We start from the raw sequence: 22,934 nt of genomic DNA, 5'->3' as shown, positions 1-22,934 counted from the left end.
CTATTGTAACAGCTTTTGTAACACCTGATGTTAGCGATGTCTGAGCATTGAAGCTAAATTGAAGAACATTTAAAAAAAAAAAAAAAAAAAGATGGAAAATTTGGGAGAAGCTGTGACGTAGCGAATCTTCACTTCACGTGACTCGCCAGCTGCGTTTGTTGCAGTTCTGTGGTGATCTCTGGACAACAACATGTCCAACCACCGCTGGCACTGACAACAATGAGACTTGGCCGTGTTTCGCTGGTGGGTGTTCTTCCTCTTCTACGGTCGCCCGCGCGTGGCGACGCTACCCCGCCCTCTTCAGGTGACAGCTATGTAGCCCTGTGAGTCCAAAACCTGTTGAGAGAAACGCACCTCATGTCTGCAGCATTTCCACCCTTTGCTTAAAACTTGCATGACAGTTAAAGGAAAACACAATGATTATGTGCATGCGAGTGTGTCTCATGTCTGCTTGGGGGTTTAGGGATTGAACTGAAATCGTGTGCATGTGCAGGATAAGGTTATGGGGGGGGGGGTTGCACTGGGAACCGCTGTGAATGAAAATGAGTGTCTTTCTTCAGCTCTGTCAGGAAGCTGCGTGCTTGGCTCCCGCTGTTAATGATGCACAAGCGTTCCATCGCGCCTCGTCTCTTTGGGTTCTCTTTACTTCATAGCTGCAGTTCTTTTTTTTGTTGTTTTTTTTTTAACACACTAAGAAAAGATTCTTGCTTTAAAAGGAGCACTTTGTTATACGAGCCAGGAGCTTGCCCGGTGGCTACCGGAAGCACTTCCACCCTGATTTTTAGTCATTTGATCCAATCCTAACGTGAAGATGAGCTCAATGGGGGTGGATTTTATGTGTTCTGTTTCTTTTGGATCATAGAGACCAAACCGTATCTCTTCAAACAGCTGATGAATCAGGAGTGAGTGGTTACAAGTAACGGTGCATCTCAGTCGCATCACCACTCATCCCATAGAATTTAATTAACCGCACATGCAGAACACACATGACATGTGAGCGACCTCGCCGTGACCTCCATCGATCCAGATGATCAGCTCACAGAGAAGCATTAACCTGATTATGTTTGTGAGCGGGGGAAGGTTAAGTTGAAGAGGAAGGTGTGTGTGTGTGTGTGTGTGTGTGTGTGTGTGTGTGTGTGTGTGTGTGTGTGTGTGTGTGTGTGTGTGTGTGTTTGTGTGTCTGGAGGTTCTGACAGCTCTAATTAGTTCACCAGTGAGGGGAGGGGGAGTTGTGCTTTGTAGATGATTTGGTTAGAGGTTGTTGGTTATTTTTCTTCTTTTCATTTGCCATCTTCTTCTTCCTCCTCCTCTTCCTCTCATTCCTCTTCTCTGTTTTTTTTGGTTTTTTTTTATCTATCCCAAACTGACCAAGGCTGGGAATCGGGACACATCTGGATACTTCCACAAAACCCTGCCACGGATGTTGCATGCACAAAATTGATTTCTATCACAAAAGACATCACACCACTGAGGCCTCTTCATCCTTTACCTTTCCTTCATTTCCTGCTCTTCCTCGATTCTCTGTTGGCTGTCTCTTTAACACAGTTCCACACTGAACCCTGACCCCTGTCACTTGTGTAACATTGTAACTGCGTGTGTGTGTGTGTGTGTGTGTGTGTGTGTGTGTGTGTGTGCGTGCGCGTGTGTGTATGCTCGCACGTCCCACCGTGTCTCTCGCTCCACTTCTTCTCAATTGGTGACTCAGGATTCACAGCTGAGCCACAGAGGTTTCGCTTTGATTCGGTAAGGAGCACTTAAACATGTGACTTCACTACCAGACATATTCTGTGCCTAATTTCATTTCCTTCTCTTGTCTTGATTGAATTGTAGCTGATTTACGGTCTGCATACTTTCGTGAGTGTACCAAAGTGAAGTGAAAGGCTTCCCTGGAGCGACCACGTTTATATATTAACACGCACAGTTACAAGTCGATTAGAACTGCTGCTGTGTCAGCATGTCCTGATGGGGAAGAATAGATTTCATCCCCAAAGTATGTTGGCCTCCAGAAGCTAGGTGGCGCTACTGCCGGTTGACGTACCTGTCAAGGGATGGACTTAAATTCAAAGACCGTGAAACCAATACTGCTGAAGCTGAGACAGCATCAAGTTTGTCTCTGTTTTTGTCGCAGTTTATCCCACCACGATGACACCCCCCACCCCCCACCCCGCCAACTTTTCACTGTTTGTTTTCTGGGTTAGAACGCCAGGCTGATTGAAGCGTGTACTTAACAGACTAATTCACCCCCCCACCTCCATTATTTAGGTGTGTTTACTGTGTGTTACTGTTTAAAAGTAACAGAATAAATGGACTTTTTCTAACAACATGTAAACAAACTGTGTGTCTGGAGGGCAGCGGGTGCACTGTGACCTTTATGGGTCTGATTGTGTGTGCACGTGAGTTTGCTGCACCCCCCCAGGCTGGTAACCTGATCTGTCTTGAGGACTTGAGCCCCCACCACGCCAGTCTATGTCTGTCTGTCTGCACCCTCCTTCTCCTCTCTCTCTCTCTCTCTCTCTCTCGCTCCTACTTGTCTTAAACTTGTGTCAATCAAAATGCTCTACTACAGCTGTCCAAACCCCTCAATGCTGAGGTTCACTGGGCTTTTGGCTTCTCTCTCTTCCCCCCTCTCTCTCTCTCTCTTTCTCTCACCCTCTCTCTCACTCTCTCTCTCTCTCTCACACTCACACACACTGTCACACACACACACCAACACAAACACGCGCACACTCTCTCTGTGATCAGATGGTGTTGATTGCGGAGATCAGAGGGGAAAATAGATGGATGTGTGTTCAGTGGAGGGTGTTGTAATTAACTTTCTGTTTCCTTTGTTTGACTAGATGTCTGGAAGCGCTCTGCTCTTGTGTATGTGTGTGTGTGTGTGTGTGTGCGTGCGTGCGTGCGTGCGTGCGTGGATGATTGAGGAGGTCATGACACATCTCTCCCACAGGATTTCTATCAGTGATGCACAGAAACAACCATTGAGGTGAACGTTGTCCATCTTTGTCAGATAAATATGTATTTCTTCTTCTTTCACTCAGCAGAAACAAATAATATGAAATTAGAAAGCTAGATGTATTCCTCTTCAAGTCATGTGCTCAAGTGGGATAAGAAAACCTTTAATGAAATGTGGTTAAGACATTAAAAACGCCTACACTCATCAGATGATGGCCATAGGCCGCCACATGTAGGCGGCTCTACCATATATGAGCAGCATTGTGGCTCTAATGAGCCCAAACTGAAGGCCTTCACCCTCCTACCACCCACAACCACCAAAATATTCTCCCAGATCCATTTGGTTCACTCCCTCTCATGGGCTCAAAGTTTCCAATCAAACTGGTGCGTTAAAGTGTGCACTGAGTGGTGTTTGGCCAGTGTCTTTGCAGTTTCCAGAAGCTGTGTGTGTGTGTGTGTGTGTGTGTGTGTGTGTGTGTGTGTGTGTGTGTGTGTGTGTGTGTGTGTGTGTGTGTGTGTCCTGTACTCTGTTGCCATATGGCAGCTGTATTAGCCAACAGTGTAAACACAGCTGGCTGCCTCCTGTGGCTGCATGGGTGAACAGCAGCCTGCCTGGAGATACCGAAACCTCTAATAGGAGGATCACTTTCGCCGTAGTGCATTAATGTGGCTGTTGGAAACATTGAGATTCATGGTGTCTTTATTTGGAGGGCGCATTAGTGGTGATGTTGCAGCCTGATATTCACTCTGGTATCTGCATTAAGCTGGTGTGTATTACAGCTCTCAGTGGCTGCTTGCATTCACGTTGCTTCCATCAGTTTTGATCTAAAATAGATGCTGGACGGATCACTACAAATCCTTCATTTCCCTTTAAGTAGTGTTTAAATGCGGTCATAGAAATTAGCAGCATGTCTGTGTGTTTGTACTGAGTTCATATGGCTGGCTGAGGAGGTTATCCAGGGCTAATGCTACTTGCTGCTTGAACCACGGACACAAAGCTGGATATGAAGGGGAGAGGAAAGGAAAAAGCCAAGCACTGAACATTGCACATCATAAATAAAATGTCAGAAACACTGGTGCATGCTAGCCAGTGCTCAGGGTAGCGTGAAATCTGCTCCCTCTCGCTCCTCCTCTCTTATCTTCCCTCTCTATCACACTCCCTCTCTCGCTCTTTGTGTGCATGTGCATGTGCATGTGCGTGTGTGTGGGTGTGTGTGTGTACAGTGTAATTGAGGTGTGTGACCTTGCTGTAGGCCTGGCAGGTGTGAAGGGATGGATGGAGGGATGAGATGAATGAGCAGGAGATGGATGGATGGGGTACTGATGGGCTGCTAGCATGTATATATGTTAATGCTTGGTTTTCTGTAGTGTGAAGTGCGTGTGTGTGGGTGGATGCGTGTTCTTCAGCTATAAGTTTGTCTGGATGCGACTTGGAAATGAGATTGTGTGTGTGTGGGCGTGTGTGTTATCACGCAGACTAAGCGGCATATATCATTCTCTATACGTTACAGTGCGTGCATCACAATCTGTGGTGGAAAAATAGCTTTCTCAGACACACTCAGATAGTGATATCTAGCATATGAACCCTATAATCACACTTTCATCTCTGTCATTAATGCACACTGCTATAATATTCTGTCCTAAACAGCTCCCTCCTCCTGTTTTCAGCTGTAATGCAGCTGAATCTGACCTGGTGTGACCCAGCCGGGACTGTAGAGGCTGAATCCAAAAAAAAGTGACCCTGGAACAATCACATGTTGAGAAAAGAATTGAATGAATGGACTTTTGGAGCTTCTATTAAAGGGATGTTGCTCCGGTCGAATCCTTTTAAAGCTGCAGGGTTGATTGCTGCTGATGCGCTTCAAGACAGAAAGGCTCAATGGAAAGATAAAAACTCCAAATGCAATTATTTTGAGTGATTTAACTGTGATGGGATTGACATTGATCAAAGGAATCGTCCTTCTTATTCACACTTTAATTGAAAAAACATTGAAATGAACATGTTGAGATTTTTGAAGGGACATGGAACAACGATGTTTGCTGAAGTTTGTGGAAGACCGCTTGCAGGCTGGGATATAATATTTAGTTTACGTTTTTCTCTGATGGAAAGATTTCACCTCCTGAGATGCGAGTTTGCATAAAATCTTGATCTTGATGCGAGCAGATGATCGAGTTGACCTCAATAGTTTCAGCATCTGCGCGGCCGAAAATGTCCGCTTGGGCTTTAGCCTTAAACCAGCGTTTAGCAGCAGCAGCTAGAGGAGCCCTGCCTGGGCATCTGGCTCTCATGGGACCCGTCATTTAGCAAGAACCTGCCCATTACTTAGCCTGGCTGAACTAAAATCACAAGATGAAATGCAGCTAAGCGGAGCAATGACGCAAGAACTGGAGTGAAAAGTTCAAAAATGAAGAGAAAAACATGTGGAAATTAAGCAGGTAAAAATGAAGACGCCGCGTTTGCGTCGTTCCAGCGGGCGCAGCTGCTTTGCCGCCATTCTCGAAGACCAGAAGTTGCTCCGCCGAGAACACGCATCGGACTTTTTTTGACGTGAGCTGCGTGAAGCTGCGCAGAGCAGATAGAACTGGACAGGAAGTCCTCGCAGAAGTTTTTCCGAGCTAAAACACAATGTGCAGACTCCTGATGGACGGATCAGAGAGAAAAGAACAGTGTTGCCATGCATTTGCTACACACGCAGAAACTAGACCAAGACACAAGGAGCAAGTTCACAAAGCGCCGCCGGTGGAACTCTCAGCTGTGGAGTGGACGGGTGTTGTAGCTGGAACGAGACAAAGGCAGACCCAGTGGAACCCCGGGTACCAAGGCTCACGTTGCCTCCTCCACAGAGTCATGAGGAGAGAGCAGGGCGGCTCTCACACACCCATCCCCCTCTTTTTCCTCTTCTTTCTGTCGCTCTCTACCCTCCTCCTCCCCAACCCCTCTGCTCTGTGCACAGTAGCACAGTGCATCTGTGTCATGTCACTGGGTTCTGGCGTCCTGGAGTAACCCCCCACCCCCCCACCCCACCCTCAACCTCACACACACACACACACACACACACATCGCTCTCTCTCTCGTTCTCTCATTCTCTCTTTCTGTCCTTGTGTGGCTCAGGCTGTCAACCCCGATCTCTTCATCTTCTCCTCCTCCATCCCCTCTCTTCCTCGAACGTCTCTTCCTCTCGGCTTTTTAATATCTCTCCATTCTCTCACCCCATCGTGCAGCACAAACACACATGCACAACATCATCTTTCTCTCTCTAGCTCTTTCTCTCTCTCTGTCTTGCTCTCACTCACTCACTCACTCCCATAAAGCATACACAAACATAAAACAGTCTCTGCATACATTAATAGATCCAAGCTCCTTAGCCGGCTGCTGCATGCATAATCTGACTCAGTGCACTTATGAAGGTGTGTGTGTGTGTGTGTGTGTGTGTGTGTGTGTGTGTGTGTGTGTGTGTGTGTGTGTGTGTGTGTTGGGTGGGTGGGGGGTCTCCTCCCTCTAGAGAGACAGACAGGTGTGGACCAGATTGGGTTCCGCCTCATTTCCTCTGCCCTGTGCAGCTGGTCAAGGGCACACATTTACACACACACACACACACACACACACTCACACTCACACACGACGACATGTCTTTGACACATGGTTATGCATATACACACACGACATATCAAATACAAGCACTGAGAATAAAGAGACAATGTAAGATGTATACGGATCAAAAGCAGCATTAGCATAAACTCTGTGTGTGTGTGTGTGTGTGTGTGTGTGTGTGTGTGTGTGTGTGTGTGTGTGTGTGTGTGTTCATAAGGCTGCCTGCACTTGAATTCCTCTGGAAGAGGATTACAGCAATGATTACAACACGATTGGCAGAGTATTTCCATGGCGACGCTGACAGATTTGCCAGTGGTGCAAATCCGGCCGGTGTATAGAGTCGCTCAAGCCCCTCCCACTACATATTACATTCATACATATTCATGTCGCTCACACACACACACACACACACACACACACACACACACATAACCTACTTGAACATTAGAATATTTCTACCTGCCATTGATTATTAAGCCTAGACGTGACAGCGCTCATGTCAGCAGCCTGTTTTTCATGCTGGCATCAAATGTGTCAGGGAAGATTATAATCATGCCACATACAGTACACTCGTACACTGTACATACGACACACTCTACACACATGCGTACACAACTCCAACATCAGCAGCTCTGCTTGCTGTTTTTTTTTTTATGGCCCCCAAGAGGGCTGGTAGCTGGTCATACACCATTAAAAATCTAGCACCTGAAGCAGTTTTCTCCGCTTTTAATATTTTACTTTAATTTCAGGCATTTAGCTGATTGAAGCTACAGAGTCGAGATGAAAAGGCCAAAGTTTGTTTCCTCAGTGTAAAAATGTGACGAAAAAAGACCAAAGTACATTGAGTCCCAAATTTCAGGATTGAAGAAGTTAAGTCATGATTACCTGTTGTTGCTAAATGAAACCGCAGCATCCCTAAATCCAAGTGTATGGGTGAACCAGTGGGAAGCATTGGGAGACCTCCTTTAACTTCACATTGTCTTTATTTATACCAGGGGTCTCAAATTGGTCTCAGGGGTAAGGGGGGGTTATTAGCGCGTCACAGACTACGTCAAGATGTGCTTGGACAGGTCACCCATCCCTCATGAGGTCAGAGTATAGAGCCAGACCACCGTTGACCCCACAACAGCTCCTAAAGACAATTCAGAGTCTCCAGTCTACGAACTTGTTGGTTCTTGGTCCCTGGGAGGAAGCCGGTTACTGCGTGAAGCGACACCTAGTGGTGGAGTTCTGCATGTCAAGCCGGTCTGGTGTAAAGGAACTATTGGGAGACTTTTCATTTCAAAGATTAAAACTCTTGATGATCCTTTACTTCTTCAAGGTGGCTCAATGGTTCTGTTTGCCCCTACACACACACACACACACACACAAAAACACACACACACATATGAATGTGGGACCTACACGTTCTGTGTTTTTTCTCATGAACTTGATGTCTGCTGTGAAAGATCAGTGTGTGTGCGTGGGTTTGTGTGTGTGCGCGTGCCACTCAGCTGTGGCGCCTATCCAGAGCAGGAAGTGTGGGGTCACAGTGTCTGGAGGGCAGCCTGGCAGCCTCCTTTTAAATACCCAGACACTGATACCTCCATAAGATAGGTGTGTGTGTGTGTGGGGGGGGTAAAAGTTTAAGGGCTGCATGCTCACTTTCTGGTGGATGAAGTGACTTTTCGTGTGTGTGTGTGTGTATACGTGTGTGTGTGTTCATGTAAGTGTGTGTGTGTGTGGTCCTGTGAAGAGGGTATGAACCACCATGTGGGGATCACGTGTGTTTTAGACAGATAAAGACGCCTTTGTAAGCAGATGCAGAAGATGCAGCTCAAGTCTCTCTCTCTCTCTCTCATACACACACACACACACACAGTATTCTATATAACTGCATGCACATACTGAGCTCACTTTTGCTTTCAGACACACCTTCATTGTGTGTGGCTTGTGGCACATCAGAAATTTCCATTTCAGCCTTTTATATTTAATAACGATGAAATCATTGTGGTTGGGAGCAAGCGCGCGCACACACACACACACACACACACACACACAGCAGGGTGATTGCAAAGACCTGAGTCAGTCTTTTTGGTATGTGGCAGTTACCTTGAATGGCATTGTGCAACTGCATAGTACAGTGTAGCATCTTTACTGAGATATGTAAGCTTGGAATGACTCAAGCACACACACATACACACACACACACACACATTTACGAACACTCACCCACAGCCCACAACCAGTTTGTGTGTCTGTGGATGAATGTCTTTGTGGAACTGAAAACACACCTTTCTCATAAAGGCCTCCCTTCATATTAGACAGACACGCACAGTAATACACAGAAAAGCTCCTCACCAAAGTGTGGAAAGTGTTGTTGTTGTTGTGAGTCATTGTCAGAGTCCCACACTTATCATTGTCAACTTAAAGATCGCTTTTGTTTCATCTTTTCATGGAAGTCTTTATTTTGTTTTGCTTGTGTAAATGGTGACGCCTCAGGCTCAAGATCTGCAAGCGGGTTTGTGTGTTTTTGTGCGAGCGAGCTGAGGCTTGCCAGCAGCCTGCGCCTCTTCTTTCGAGGGCTGTTGTTGTTGTTGTTGTTGTTGCTGCTGAGCCACCAAGTGTGTGTCTGGATACTTAGCCTGTGAGAGTCCTCCACAGGTCGGCTTGCTGACGAGAGTGTCCCTCTGTAACGTTGCACAAGATCCTATTTTTAAAGACGTTATTGTTGACGATATTATTCAGAATTAGAGAAGGAACATATTTGAAGTGTGCTCTACTCACATTTTCTGTAAAAAACATTAACAAATGTTTGACTGGTGTGACACATTCCCCTCCGCCAGGGTGTGTGATAGCAGTTAGTCTGCACACACGTATGTGGGATGCTGTTTTGAGGGACTGTACCGCCATCGAATGCTTTTGCTCTGAGCAGTCGCAGTTTCCCAGCTTGTTTTGATGCACGTTCGAAAGCATTGTGTGACAAAGAAATGGAAGAATGTGAAGTTTCAAAGAAGAGTGAAAGCACAACACAGCAGCCCAGCAGCCAGCAACCCTTAACTTGGACAAAAAAAAAGAAGAAGTTGTAACTCACGTGACGGACCAGCTGTTTTTGCCATCTTCATCTTCAGGAAGGTGATTCTTAGAGACTCTTCTTCTTCTGCTCTTGTTAGTCATGACCACATGTGTCCTTGCATACATCAGCATCTCCTGGCAGCACTGCGTCACCGGTTCGTTCCAAACTGGTCGACAGAACAGAATCACAACAAATGTGCACTTCGTGGCATAACCATGATTCCCATTAAATGCTGTTTGGCTATGTGTGTGCGTGTGTGTTTAAAGGGTTCATCAAACACTCCTTCACACATGCTGGCACAAACGTCTTGATATGCACACGTAATTGTGCTCAGGTCTTGAGTCTGGCAGCAGCGTTCTCATTCTCTACCCCTCTGTCACTCTGTCTCCCTGCCTCCTACTCGTCTGGTTGCGGGCTTCGCTAGTCTGGGTCTTCAGACGGTCTCAGGGCGTGTCTGGGGTGTCTGTCGTCTGTCACCCTTCTGCTCCCATGAGTGTCATTTCCTTGCTTGTCCTCAAAGGGAAGTCAGTTTGTCTGTCACTTCATTTGCCCATTGACGTCTGTGTAAGTGGGAGTCAGAGTGGGTGTGATGGTTTTAGCGAGCCAGGCTTTTGGGTTTCTTTTTTTTTTTTTTTTCACCATGACCTTTTTACTGAAGCCATGTGGCACAAGTTCACCGAGCCAAAGTTTCGCTACCACAGTCAGCCTGACACTCCTTGCCGTCTGTAGTTGTGCCAGTTCCCGCCTTGCAAGCTCACGCACGTTTTACCGGCAGATGAGGCAGAAACACACTGGCTGGCTCCTTACACTCATAGCCAAAGATAAATCAGCCTCTTAGATCAGATCAGTCACTCGTCAGTCTTTTCTGAGTACAAGAACACAAATCCTGCTTGTCATTCCTACATCACATGTGACTGGTGTTTCAAAGATCCCTTTAATGTGCCAACGAAAATGACAGCAGCCCGAGCTCACACAAGTTAGCAGTGCGGTGTGACCGCATTCCAACAGAGCAGAGTGGCCTCGTTCATGATTATCTGTGTGACGGCAGCGTGTTGATCAGCCTTTGCAGCTGGTTAATGGTGGCATAAGTTCATCTCAGGATTTAGCGAGTCCTGAATGACTCCCTGGTAACACACAATGCTGCGAGTCCAGCAGACAAAGGGTCATAGAGCAGAGAGATAAACAGACAAGCAGTGAATCTAGAGAGTCGGGTAGTGTGTGTGTGTGTGTGTGTGTGTGTGTGTGTGTGTGTGTGTGTGTGTGTGTGTGTGTGTGTGTGTGTGTGTATACAGGTATGAAGCTTTCCGCCCAAACTTGAAGAGACCTTGTGAATCACTAGTGACTAAGGACTCCAGCAGCCCAGGCATGGCTATTCAACTCATGATTACACACGCTGGGGGGGGGGTACTGAATGTGTGTGTTGGGTGAGGGTGTAAGCTGATTTTTACTGTACACTAGGTCAGTATGTACAGGATGAAGCAAAGTAGTCAAAGCTGACTTTTTTGCACAGGAGTGCATGTGATGGATTAGCTGCATGGCCTGGTGCACAGACACACACACACAAACACACACACACACTTCCGCCAGTGTGAGACATTGTGTGTTGTTATGTAGCCTACAAAAGCAATTTGCCAGATCTTCTCCTCCTGACCTTCTATACACTTAAAATATGAGTCCACTGGTTAGATAATGTTGCACACACATGACCACATAAGTGAGTTGTCACAGCTTTTCCAATAAAGCCAAGTTAGCCAAGTAGCGCATCGGCTAACGGTACATTAGCCAACATGGCTAACTGTACTCTTGCATCTGGAAGCCATTGAGGTTGATAAGCTGGTAAATTAAAAAAAACGAGTATTTGATAATATTTACACCTTTATCAGATGTATAAAGTTGGTGCATAAACTCCTTCATTCCTCGAGGGCTCTGCAATAATTAGTAATAAACAATTTCCTGGTTTGGAGCTGAAGAAACAAAACCACAGTTATGTTGCTACATGCTGATGATTGAACTTGAGGTTTCGTGCACTCTTCAAGCAAACCCTTTTAACTTTCTGGACTTGTGACATTTGTTCCTTGTTTTTTGATTCTATTGACAAAGTCACCCTGCTCTGTTTTCACTCTGCCTATCACTGCACTATCTTGGTTCATTCTCCTTTATTTTTTTTTGTCTAGCTCAGGGCCTTGTCGCCCTCCTCCTCCTCCTCTGTCCTGCCCTGCTCCACCCCTGTGACTCTCTCTCTCTCTCTCTCTCTCTCTCTCTCTCTCTCTCTCTCTCTCTCTCCTCTAGCTAATGTCAAAGGTAAACGCTCCCACTGGTTAACCTTTACAGTCTACAGACTTTGGTTCTGTGTCCCTCTGTCTCTCACTCAGACTCCCCCCTCACTGTCTAATGCAACACTTTAAAGGTGTATAACCTTTACTCTCAAACTGTTTTCTTCTATCAGCTCCAGACTCTCCCATGTGGAGATTAGGCCGGCTCTGTATTGAGAGCTGGCAGGGAGAGGTAGGGTAAAGGCCTGCAGCCCTGATATCAATCAAGGTCAAATGATGATGTCAAAGCCCGTGACATTTATTCAGTGATTCATACGCCTGCTCTGACTCTGGCATAGGAGGTGGCTCTGTTCAAAATACACTCTCCTACACACACACACAAACACTCAGACTAACTGTACTGTGAAGCCAGCTGTTGCCCTTTAGGGGGTGTGACCTTTGAACCCGAGTTCAAAGGTTGGGGGCTTTAACTACGGAGCTGAGAGATCAGAGAGGGCTGAGCCAGCTATATATGCCTCTTATTGACAAACCTGTCTGACACACATGCACACAACCTGCCTGGGGCTATGTATATTAAACTGTGTACACACACTTTGAGAAGCATATGGACGCCACCGCGTGTGTGCGTGTTGCAGCCCTGTAGGTAAACCATCAGAGGAGAGTGAAAGAACAAGCGCGTGTTGTCCACCTGCTAACAGTTTAGCACCGACGTGAACTGCTGGTACCAAAAAAATGTTGTTCTGAGAGGTGACACAGATAGAGAAGGAGAGGAGGAGAAAGGATGTGTGAAGAGAGGAGGAGATGTCGTGACATTTAATGTCAACCACAACCATCTGTAGAAAGGGCATATATACGTGTGTGTGTATGTGTGTGTGTGTGTGTGTGTGTGTGTGTGTGTGTGTGTGTGTCAAGCTGTAGTGTGCCACCTCCCTTTAGTGTTTGATTGTGTTGATGGTAACAATAGTAAAGCACTTTTAGGCAGAAATTTGATTAATCTAGCATGATTATAATAAAATAATATCATTACAGTCACTGTGTCCAGTACGACGTAGCCTCCCACGAGGAACCCTTTTGCTCTGTTGCAGCTTCGTTCTGCGATTAATGAAAGCACTACGTGACACATTTGACCAATCAGAGCTGTTACAGGAAGCAGCCTGGGGTATAAGGAGTGGACTGAACTGACTGAAATATTTGATCCCTGGAATGTTACTGCAACATGTATACAAACATGCGCATTAAAGTACAATGTATGTTAATGTATACGAACACAGGAAAAAGGTGTAACTAGAAGATTTGTGTACATTAAGAACAAGGATGTGAATCACGCACCGCCATTATTTTCAGGCCTTGTTGTAATAACTGTGTTATTTTATTGAAAAGTGTGCAAAAGTTGTGTAACCAGTAACTTATCTCTTTACACAGACAGCACTATTGTAAAATCACTTATTACTGCCTCATAAAAGTAACACGTTACATTTTGGAAGTCACTTGCTCATCGCAGATGTTTGATCACCATCATAGGTGCTGTGTGTTCTCAGAGTGCAAGCGGAGGTGTGTGTGTGTGTGTGTGTGTGTGTGTGTGTGTGTTTGTGTTTGGGATGGGGGAAGTGCCACCTGTTCTCAGTCATGTGACCCAGCACCGACAGTGTGAGTCATTGAACAGGCAGCACACGAGGAACACACACACACTCACACAGATGGCCACAGCACTGGTCTGGGCCCTACTGTGCATTTTGGCTGCCACACACACACACACACACACACACACACACACACACACATGCACAATGTGGTTTCATAAACTAAACCAAATGGCATATCAACAACATCACGACCACAGAACAGTTTGCAAACGTCAGATGTGCATGATGCAACAAGCCAGCGGATTAAAGAATGAGCTCCGTTATCTTAGGAAGACAGAACAAAATCTGTTAACCCTCGAGTTCCCTCCTCTTACATCCCTGACTGCTTCTTTAAACCGCAGTGGAGTGCCATTGACAAGTTTGACTGAGTATCAGCAAAAGGTTGAAAATAGAAATGAACTGCACACGGCTGCTAATCAAAGTTTGATGGGTTAAAATGGGAATTTCAAGGAAATCCTTTTAAATGTGAGCATGAAAGAGAAGCCATGTTGCCTTTTCCCCATGCTCCTCTTCACCGTCGCTCTTATTGACATTGTCTAACCTCCACACTGACCTTTGTTCCTCCATGTTGTGGTTTCAGGAGGTGGAAGATATCATGGTGCTTTGGTGACGCAGGCAGACGAGACTACGTTTCCCATGATCACCCGGTAAGTCTCCTCCTCTCTTTCTTTGTCATTCTTTCATCAACAAACACACAGCTCACATTACACATTCAGCCCTTCCTTTGAAAAATAGATGCCCCCCCCCTTACCTGCATGATTCTGAATAACACAATGATGTGCATTAAAAGCACCTGTACTATTGATAGACACCTGCTTCACTTCTTTGTGACTCCAGTGGGTGGGAAGGTCCAGCCAAGCACATTTAGCTTGAGGCTAACAGTAACAGACGGCTAACAACAGCAAAACTGTCCCAAGACATCCATTTACCAACTTTGTCTGGTATTATTCATGTCCTCTACATCATTAACAGTTTTTAATTCAATGTTGTTGGTCAGCTTTGCCATCATAAGGCATTCAAGCTGAATATATGTGTCTGACTCTTTCTGCATTCTGGAGTTTTGCGGGCAAGAAAAGGTCTTTGTGAGATCAAGACATTTAAATGTGAATACTTTTGAGTGTAGAGCACTGTTATTGTACAACGAGCCTACAATGAGCATCAGAGCTGCTACAAGCTCATCTTCTTGCTTTTGAGGGTCTGTTGATAGTCTGCGGCACCAGAGCAACATGGATGGTGCTTCCATCTCTCGAGAGGGGAAGCAACCCATGAACAATCTCCTATGAACTGGGTGTGCGCTTTCAAGAGCCACACAAGCTGTTTAAATCTCCTTTTAAGTGGAGTTTACTTTTCACCGTGTACAACTTTTAGATAGCGGATGCATATTATGCAGGACTCAAGTGCTTAGCTTATCATAGAGCTACAGTTAGGATTAGCCGGTTGTTTGAGGAACTAGAGGGAAAGGCGGGTTCCCTCTCGGCTGCACTCTCCTTGAATGAGGACCCTAATTATGAGGGCTGGAGATCTCCATTCAGCCGGCTACACTGCTGCTATATGTGGGTGTGTTAAACCAGGCTGTCTGACTGACTGACTGCCTCTCAGTCTCCTTGTGGTGTGAGTATGTGTGTGGAGGTGATTATTATTGTGTCTGTCGGTCTCTCAATGTACCCAAAAGGCTGACTCACAGTACACCACACACACACACACACACACACACAGAGTCCCACTCACTATCCTACATATCAGAGGCTGAGAAATACCATCTGTACCAGGGACACTGTCTCCTACGACTGTGGAACTATGACAACTCAAACACACAGCTTCATAAGTCCTCCTTGTTGTCCTTATTCCACACACACGCACGCTCACACACACATACACACACACACACACACACACACACGGGTTCACATGCCTTCACAGCCCTTGTGGGTGGTGAATGATGGGGGCTCAGACATACATTGGCTGTACATCTATGAGAGAACCCACAAGAGGTACGTGTGTGGTAAACTTGAGGTCCCACCCGTGCCCACATCAGTCAGCAATACACTTCTGTTCACAGGGCTAATAGCCTCCCACCACATGCACACACACACACAGCCCCCCACACACACACACACACACACAGCCACACACACACACACACACACCAAGTGGAAGATGTGATTATGATTGTGCATCAGCAAGCATGTAAGTCAGTGGCTTCATTTACATATGAACTCCACCAACAACTTTAGGACACTCAGTTTAAGACCATCTCATCAACGAACACAACACATGAAATGTGTGTAACGCTACTCTTCAGTAAAGTATTACTAGCACTTTGCAGTACCACATTAAGATCAAGCAGGCAGCTGCACCCATAGACGGCTTGTAAAGATCACGCCTGCGCTGGAGTGGGTGGTGAAGGGCGGGAGGGTTCGGGACCTGATCATGATCAAGATCAGTGATAGATCTTTTAGAAATATAATGATCGTATAACAATGCAAGTGCACCCTATCAAGAGAGGTGGAGCCTCAGCGGCCTCTCCAGAGTACCAGCAGTACCTCTCGCACCCCAGCCTGGATCTTTTTTGTTATGAGAATATTCCATAGGGTGTAATATTCTCCCCTATATATGACATAATTTATCATCCCTAAAATGTTAGATTGAATGCTACTTGAATGATTTCACACTCTGGTAGCAACATAAACATACATGTAAACTTGATCAATTAGAAACTTCCCTCTAGGAAGTAATCAATAACTTAAAAAAGGCATCCAATTTAGCCTGGGAGCTTAATGTTCCTCTGTGGGTTCACGTCGGGAACAACAACACACAACAGAGAGAAGAAGAAGAAGAGGATCATATGTATTCTACACGCGTCAGTTAGCGGCTTTATATGCATGATGAAGAAGTGCAGCCATTCAGGATGTAATTAGTTTTGAAGAATGTGATAAAAACGTCTTTCCAGCTGACTTGATGTATTATCACACACATTAATTCTAATAACATTGGTCAGGGGGCCGGAGAGTTTTTATAAATCGTCAGATTGTCGGGATTATATTTGTCACGTTTGTTCTCGACCCTCTTTTCGGTCACCAGATATCCTGGTCACTCCCAGTGCTTCCATATTACCAGTAACCTGCTGATTGATCTCCAAACCCATGTCCACATGCACTCTGTCAGAGAGACCCCCGCCAGGCTGCGTCCCTCCTCCCTCCACACACAAGACACATGATCGAACAATAGACTCTAGATTGACCCTGGTGGCTCACACCACACATGCCATTCACTTACTTCACCCAGCACACACACACTCACACACACACACACACACACACACACACACACACACACACACACACACACACACACCTCTCTTCATGGCATACTAAAATCTTCAGTTATCACCAAACACATGGAGAGAGAGGGAACAGACAGCACAAGTCTGATAGCATCTCTGCTCCGTACCGAGGCAGGAAGATGTTACATGGTGTTCAGATCTTATTGTTTGTGTTGCCTTGTTTTTTTTTTTTTTATAGAGAATAGTTCAGGCCACAAATAAACGTGGTGTGTGTATGTGTGTGCAATGCTTATGTCATCCTCTCAGCATCATCCATGACACACTCCCATCTTCCCTGCGGCAGCTAATTTAGCCTCCTGTTGTCCTGCTGAGCCATAACTTTCTAAATATAACCTCCATGTGTGACACACACTGCTGGTCGTACCAGTGTGGCTCTCTGGCGTTATTACAGAGTACAGGATGGTTACTTTGGCCGGGAGAAGCCAGGAGCAGCCAAATGTTTCCGGCCTCAGAGAGACAGATTTGTGTTTTTCAGAGCCTTGTTTACTTCACACAGGATATTTCCTGGCTGCTCCAAAAGCGCACGTCGAATACTTCATTCTGTGTCATGACAAGAAAGAAGGAGCCTCTTATTGCCCCCCCCCCCCGCCTTGTTCATAAACAATATATCAGACTCGGGGTTGGAGCTTACAAATCAATGTTTGAATTTTACAAAGTCCTGAAAGGTTTCATAATCTATTTAATTTATTAGTTTAGATGTACTTTTAACACATTATTGTCACTGCGTGTACACAGTTTTACTCACCACGAGAAAAAAAAGCCCTTTTAATGAACTTTACTAATTACACATGCTTATGTTGTCTGCCACACAAACCTCGCTAAGCAGTGGACACGAGATTTGGTTTGACTCAAGATGGAATGCCTTGGAAGCAGAGTGAAAGGAGAGTTTGCTCCGAATTTAGGTGGAAAATGATTTATTTAAAAAAAAAACGAATAAAAGTACTGCTACTGCCACTAGCCACAGGCTACTGGGCTAGCGGTAAGATCAAACCCTGAATTCTGTATTGCAAGTGATATATAAATCCAATATAGCGCCATGCACTAAGTAGAGTATAGAATAAACATCCGTATTGCATTCATCTGCCTCGCAGTAAGATAAAGAACACAGCCCTGAAAAATGTGGCTATGCTGAGGCCAGCTGTTAGCCTACAACAGCTAGCTAAACACTCGACTCAAGATCCAGCTGATAGTCTGTTCCAAATGTTCCAGTCCATCATTCTGACACTGATGTCAGCAGGGTTGCACACGTCAAAACCTGTCGACAGAGAACAACAGAGCTAGCGAACGCCGTTCAACGATCAGACTCCACACGGCTGCTTCTTTTTATTATTATTTTAAGTCCGGATAAAAAGCTACATAGCTTCCTCAGAGGTTCCCCCAAGAAACTGGGGAACCTTTAGATCTCAGAAAAAGAAATTAAAGAACAACTTTTGCTTTTTATTTGCAGTAATCACCTTTGTTATTGTGTCTTATGAGTTTAATGGCTGTTTTGTAAGCCTGGATGCACAAAACATTATTATTATTAGTATTATTATTATTATTATTATTATTATTGTCATCATCTCATCCATTACATCATCATCATCATCATTATTATTATCATTATTATCATCATCATCTCATCCATTACAACAGTTCTTTTGCTGTAGACAGAAAACAGTCAATCAGTCATTAAGAGAATCGTGTAAAGCCTGAGCCGCGCTGCTGTCCTCCTCCAGCAGCTGAATATGGGCCGGAATCGCGGAGGATGGAGGGGGAGCTCTGGTACCAGCAGTCGTGAGACTCGGTGCCAGTTTGCGCTGTCAGGGAATTCCGGGGACGTGCTGTGACGTCAGAGCGGGCGTGTATGTGAGCCTCTCTTATAGTCTGTGTGTGTGAGTGTGTAAGAGCGTGACTCTGTCCCTTTAAAACACTGCTCAGTGCAATCCGATCCCTGCCTGCTTGTGTGAGGCAAAGCGAAGCTCGACGCGGACAAACCGAGAGACCCAAGCAGGAGACACGGCCGCTGCTGCCGCCGCGGCACAGCCGGACATCGAACGGAATATTCGACCGAGTGGAAGGAAGAAGCCGAAGGACGGACCCCGGAGAAGCCGTGTGTCTCCCGGCTGCTCGCAGAGGAAGAGACGCCGGGGCTGTAGCCCTGCTGCTCTTTGATCAGCCGGCTGGTTTGGGAATTTCTCTGCACACACCGGACTCGCGGATATAAACCCCGGACAAGGTGGACGGAGAGAGACGGGTTTCACGGTGGAGAAACAGGAGATAGACGCCTGCGGGAGGGAGCGGTGAGTGCGGGACCGGCCGCCGTCGACCGGAGTCCCACTTTGTTTTGGTTGCGAGTGAGAAGAGAGAAGCTCCAGATACGAGCGCCCCCCCTGACTTATTCATAGAGAGGTAGACCTGATCCAGACCTGCTAGTATAGACCTGATCCAGACCTGCTCAAAACCTGGTCCAGACCTGTCAGGTCGAACTTGCTGCTGGAGGTTAACGAGGTGTTGAAACGGATGATTCCATCCTGAACCGCTGATCAAAGCTCCACCATGTGGGATCGATAAGGTGGGGGAATTTGGGTTTTTTTCCTCCACCCCCCCCCCCAGGTCCTTTAATCTCAGGTGACTACAACCCCGTAAATGTGTGTGAGTGTGTGTTTCACACATCCACCAATCATCATGATTACTGGATCCAGGGGCACGTGGGCAAGAGTCATTCCTGTAATTTGTCTGAGGAGTTAAGATGTGTGACCCCCCCCCCCCCAGTAATAATAATAATACTATTATTAATATTATAATAATCCCCGAACTTTTAAGGTCTTGCGAGTTAAAGTGATGGTTGGGGGCCCGACTCTCTCTGGTTGGACATCCCGCTACTTGGGGGGGGGGGGGGGGGGGCTGGAGGACGGGGAAGAAAACTGCCTGTGTAAGGAGATCTCGCACCATTGTGTGTGTGTGTGTGTGTATGTAGGTGGGGGTGGGGGTGTGGGATGGGCAGGAGCAGTGAGGTCGGCAGCCGTATAAAGTGAATGGATAGCCGCCACCACCCCCATTACCGCCCCCCCCCCCCCCCCCGTCAATCTTTACACACACAAAGAGCGGGTTTGAAAGGAAGTGATTTGCATCACCTCTCTTTTGGAGGGGGGGGGGGGTCTGAAAGTCTTGAGTTTCTCAACATGAGGAGTTCCCGGAGCCGCTGCGACGAGGAACTATAACCAGTAGACGAGGTTAAACCGGGACGAGGTCGCCGGTGGGCGTGGCTTTGGCTCGTTCGTAGTTAATATAGGTGATTGTTATGACGTCACCAGCGTTCAGCAGGCGGCGGAGGATTTGTGGCTCGGTCGTTCCTCTTGATCCGGCTTCGTTTATTGCGGGTAATAAAGCGACGAATCAGGCTCCCGGAGCGTGCTGGGGTCACGTGGGGCGGGGGGGCTTTGAAGAAGATCTATTTCCGATCACATCGATTGACATGGAAACCAGCAGCGTTTGATGTCGGAGGTTGTAAAAAAGTTAAAGCAACAAATCGACACACACACACACACCGTTTGTCTCGTGATCTCAGTAGGAGCGAGGGCGCGCGCCCTCGTGCGTGTATGTGTGAATGAACAATCGCCGCCCATTCTACTATGAGTGATGACGAACATGGAGGAATATTAAAGTGATACACACACATTCACCAGCTAGGAGGGCTGATGGTGGAAATAGGGCTGCAAACTCAACAATAGTGAGAGAGTGACTCACACACACACACACAGCTTCATGTTGAGTAAGCAGAAGAGGTGTGTGTGTGAGAGAGAGAGAGAGAGAGAGAGAGCAGTTTTCTACCCCCACACTGCCCTGAGGAGGGCTCTAGCAGGGTGTCTTAATCAAATTAAAGATTACTTTGATCTCATTAAGAGTTCTACTGTGTTGGTGTGGAAAGTAACTATTACTGCTCAAGTACTGTGCTTGAGCACAATCTTGAGGTATCTGCATTGTACTCTAGAACTCCTACTCCTCATGACGTTGCACTTCTCTACAAGGTAAATACTGTACTTTTTACTGCGATACATCAACTGTGATCCACCAGTTACTTTGAAGAGTAATGAGATGATGAATGTTTACTACTTTAATATGCCTTCTGGAGGTCCGTAGTTCCAGCACACAAACTCCATGTAGTTTGTACTTTTGATTCTTCTGGATAGAGGTATCAAGTACTTCTCTGCTTTTGCTCTGTATATAGAGACTTTTACCTGGATAGTATTCTACCTAGATGTTTATAGTGTTATGAAAGTTAAGGAACTACAACTGTGTGTGTGTGTGTCAGTATCCTTTTTGTAAAGTGCTTACTCATCTAGCTGCATATGACGGCTACTGGTGACGAAACAGGAGTTGTGTGTGTGTTGGCTGTGACCATCAGATTTCTCTGTGTGTCAGCGGGGGGGGGGGGGGTCTCCTCGTTCTCCCCGTTCTCCCCCTACTTTTGTTGCTTCTTACAAACATGAGCAACTGTGTGTTTGTGTATCTAATGGTAACGGGTGGTGGGGGTGGTGTGAGTGTGAGTTAGACACCATTGGTTCGCCGCTTTTTCCAGTAAACGGTGTCATTTCTCCTCTGGAGAGTTGGAGAAAACAAAAGATAAGGAGAATAAAGGAGGTACAGGACGACATCTGCCCTGCCAATGACCCCCCCCACAAACACACACACCCCACCCCATCCACCTCCACCAGGTCAGGTGTTAAAACTCTGGCTGGAGGTGTTAACCAGCTTGATACTGGATACTTGCTGTGGGCCTGACATGCTTCGTCCTGTCGGCTCATCTGTGCGCTCTGCTGCGGTGGAGGTTGTAGAGGTCGGGGGGGGGGGCACATTCATTCAATCACGTGTGGAATTCCACCGGGCAGTGTGAGACGGCCGGCTGCACATCCTGGTTCTCTCACAGTGGAGGCCAGAGCCAAGAACAGCACATCGTAACAGCGGCGAAATATTTACTCAGTATAAGACAAGAACAAAGATTCGGTTCTTCTTCTTTTTTTAAACAAGTTCTCCAGGTTTAAAGTGCCAAAATACTGTTCTAAGTGTCCAGCCTCAGGTTCTGTTGTGCTACATGAGGAACCACAGGGAGATCTACTGGTGGTGTCTGTCAGTCACAAGATGTGATCAGGCAGGAGCGGAACTTTGAGGGAGTAAATTAAGGGAAAGTTTAATTATTTTGTGTCTCTGGCTGTTTGCCACTGATGATGAGGAGTGGAGAGGTGTACAAACCTACACACGTTTGTGACTCATACACAAATTTGTACTCTCACCCTTCGGAGAAGAAAAAAAAAAAAAAAAAACTTCTCTTCCCTCCCCATCACCTCCTGTGACGAGTTTCACCCACTTCAACCACGCTGGAGCAATAGAGGGAAGTGCATCATGGGAGATTGACAGAGTAGGAAGAATAAAGCAGCTCAAAGATCAGGGCTGGTATTTTAGGAATCTGTCAACAGACCTCGGATGTTCTCAAACCGGTGAACGGTTCCGTCATAACAACGTCTTCGTCACAGCCATGAAGTCAAAATGATCCGGCGGCCATCTGTGCTTCCGCTGAGCCATTTAGGACACACACATGTTGTTTTCTGTTACTTTTACACACAAGCTGCTGATGAGACATAATATTTGTGTGTGTGTGTGTGTGTGTGTGTGTGTGGTCCAGTGTCTCAGTAAACATGTTGATCAGGGAGGACCTTTCATAAATCCCTGTATGAATTCCTCTCTCTGTCTATCTCTGCTTCCACGGCTTCGTTTACCAACCCCGAGTGAGGATGTGACCGGTTACCCTGGCAACCGTTGCCCAGAGAGCTTGTTTAGAGTATTCCTGAGAGTTTGTGTTAGTCCTGGATGTGAAATCGAAGCATCTGGACAGCAAGCGAGACGGATTTCCCCTTTTAGAAGAGGCAGCGCGGTGTCATCCTGGGCTTTTTTGTGAGATTTGTTTTTTTCATCACCTGGAGAAGCAGAAATTATAGTTGGGGGCTTTTGAGGTCGCTCAAGCGCGGAAATCGAGACAGTGATGCTGTTTAAGTCATCGTTAGATTAAAGACGCCCACGTTCTCTCTGATTACTAGTT

At 46.3% G+C, this 22,934-nt stretch overlaps 1 protein-coding gene across 5 annotated transcripts in view; it reads left to right on the top strand.

Annotated features, from left to right (window-relative positions):
* Positions 1 to 22,934, top strand: part of kdm6ba (lysine (K)-specific demethylase 6B, a) — a 106,212-nt gene that overhangs the window by 65,347 nt on the left and 17,931 nt on the right. For 2 of the 5 annotated variants that reach the window (XM_086196793.1, XM_086196794.1), the window contains one exon: positions 14,096 to 14,162. The gene's annotated coding sequence lies outside the window, so the exon portion shown is untranslated. Of the gene's footprint in view, positions 1 to 14,095; positions 14,163 to 18,748; positions 19,141 to 20,849; positions 20,869 to 22,934 lie in introns of those variants that run through there. The other 3 variants (XM_086196798.1, XM_086196792.1, XM_086196796.1) reach the window with 2 other exon arrangements.

The sequence above is a fragment of the Aulostomus chinensis genome, chromosome 24, assembly GCF_037954235.1.
Source record: "Aulostomus chinensis isolate RoL2024-O1b breed Wild chromosome 24, RoL_Achi_v1.0, whole genome shotgun sequence".
Classification (NCBI taxonomy): Eukaryota; Metazoa; Chordata; class Actinopteri; order Syngnathiformes; family Aulostomidae; genus Aulostomus; species Aulostomus chinensis.
This window is presented reverse-complemented; position numbering and strand designations above follow the sequence as displayed.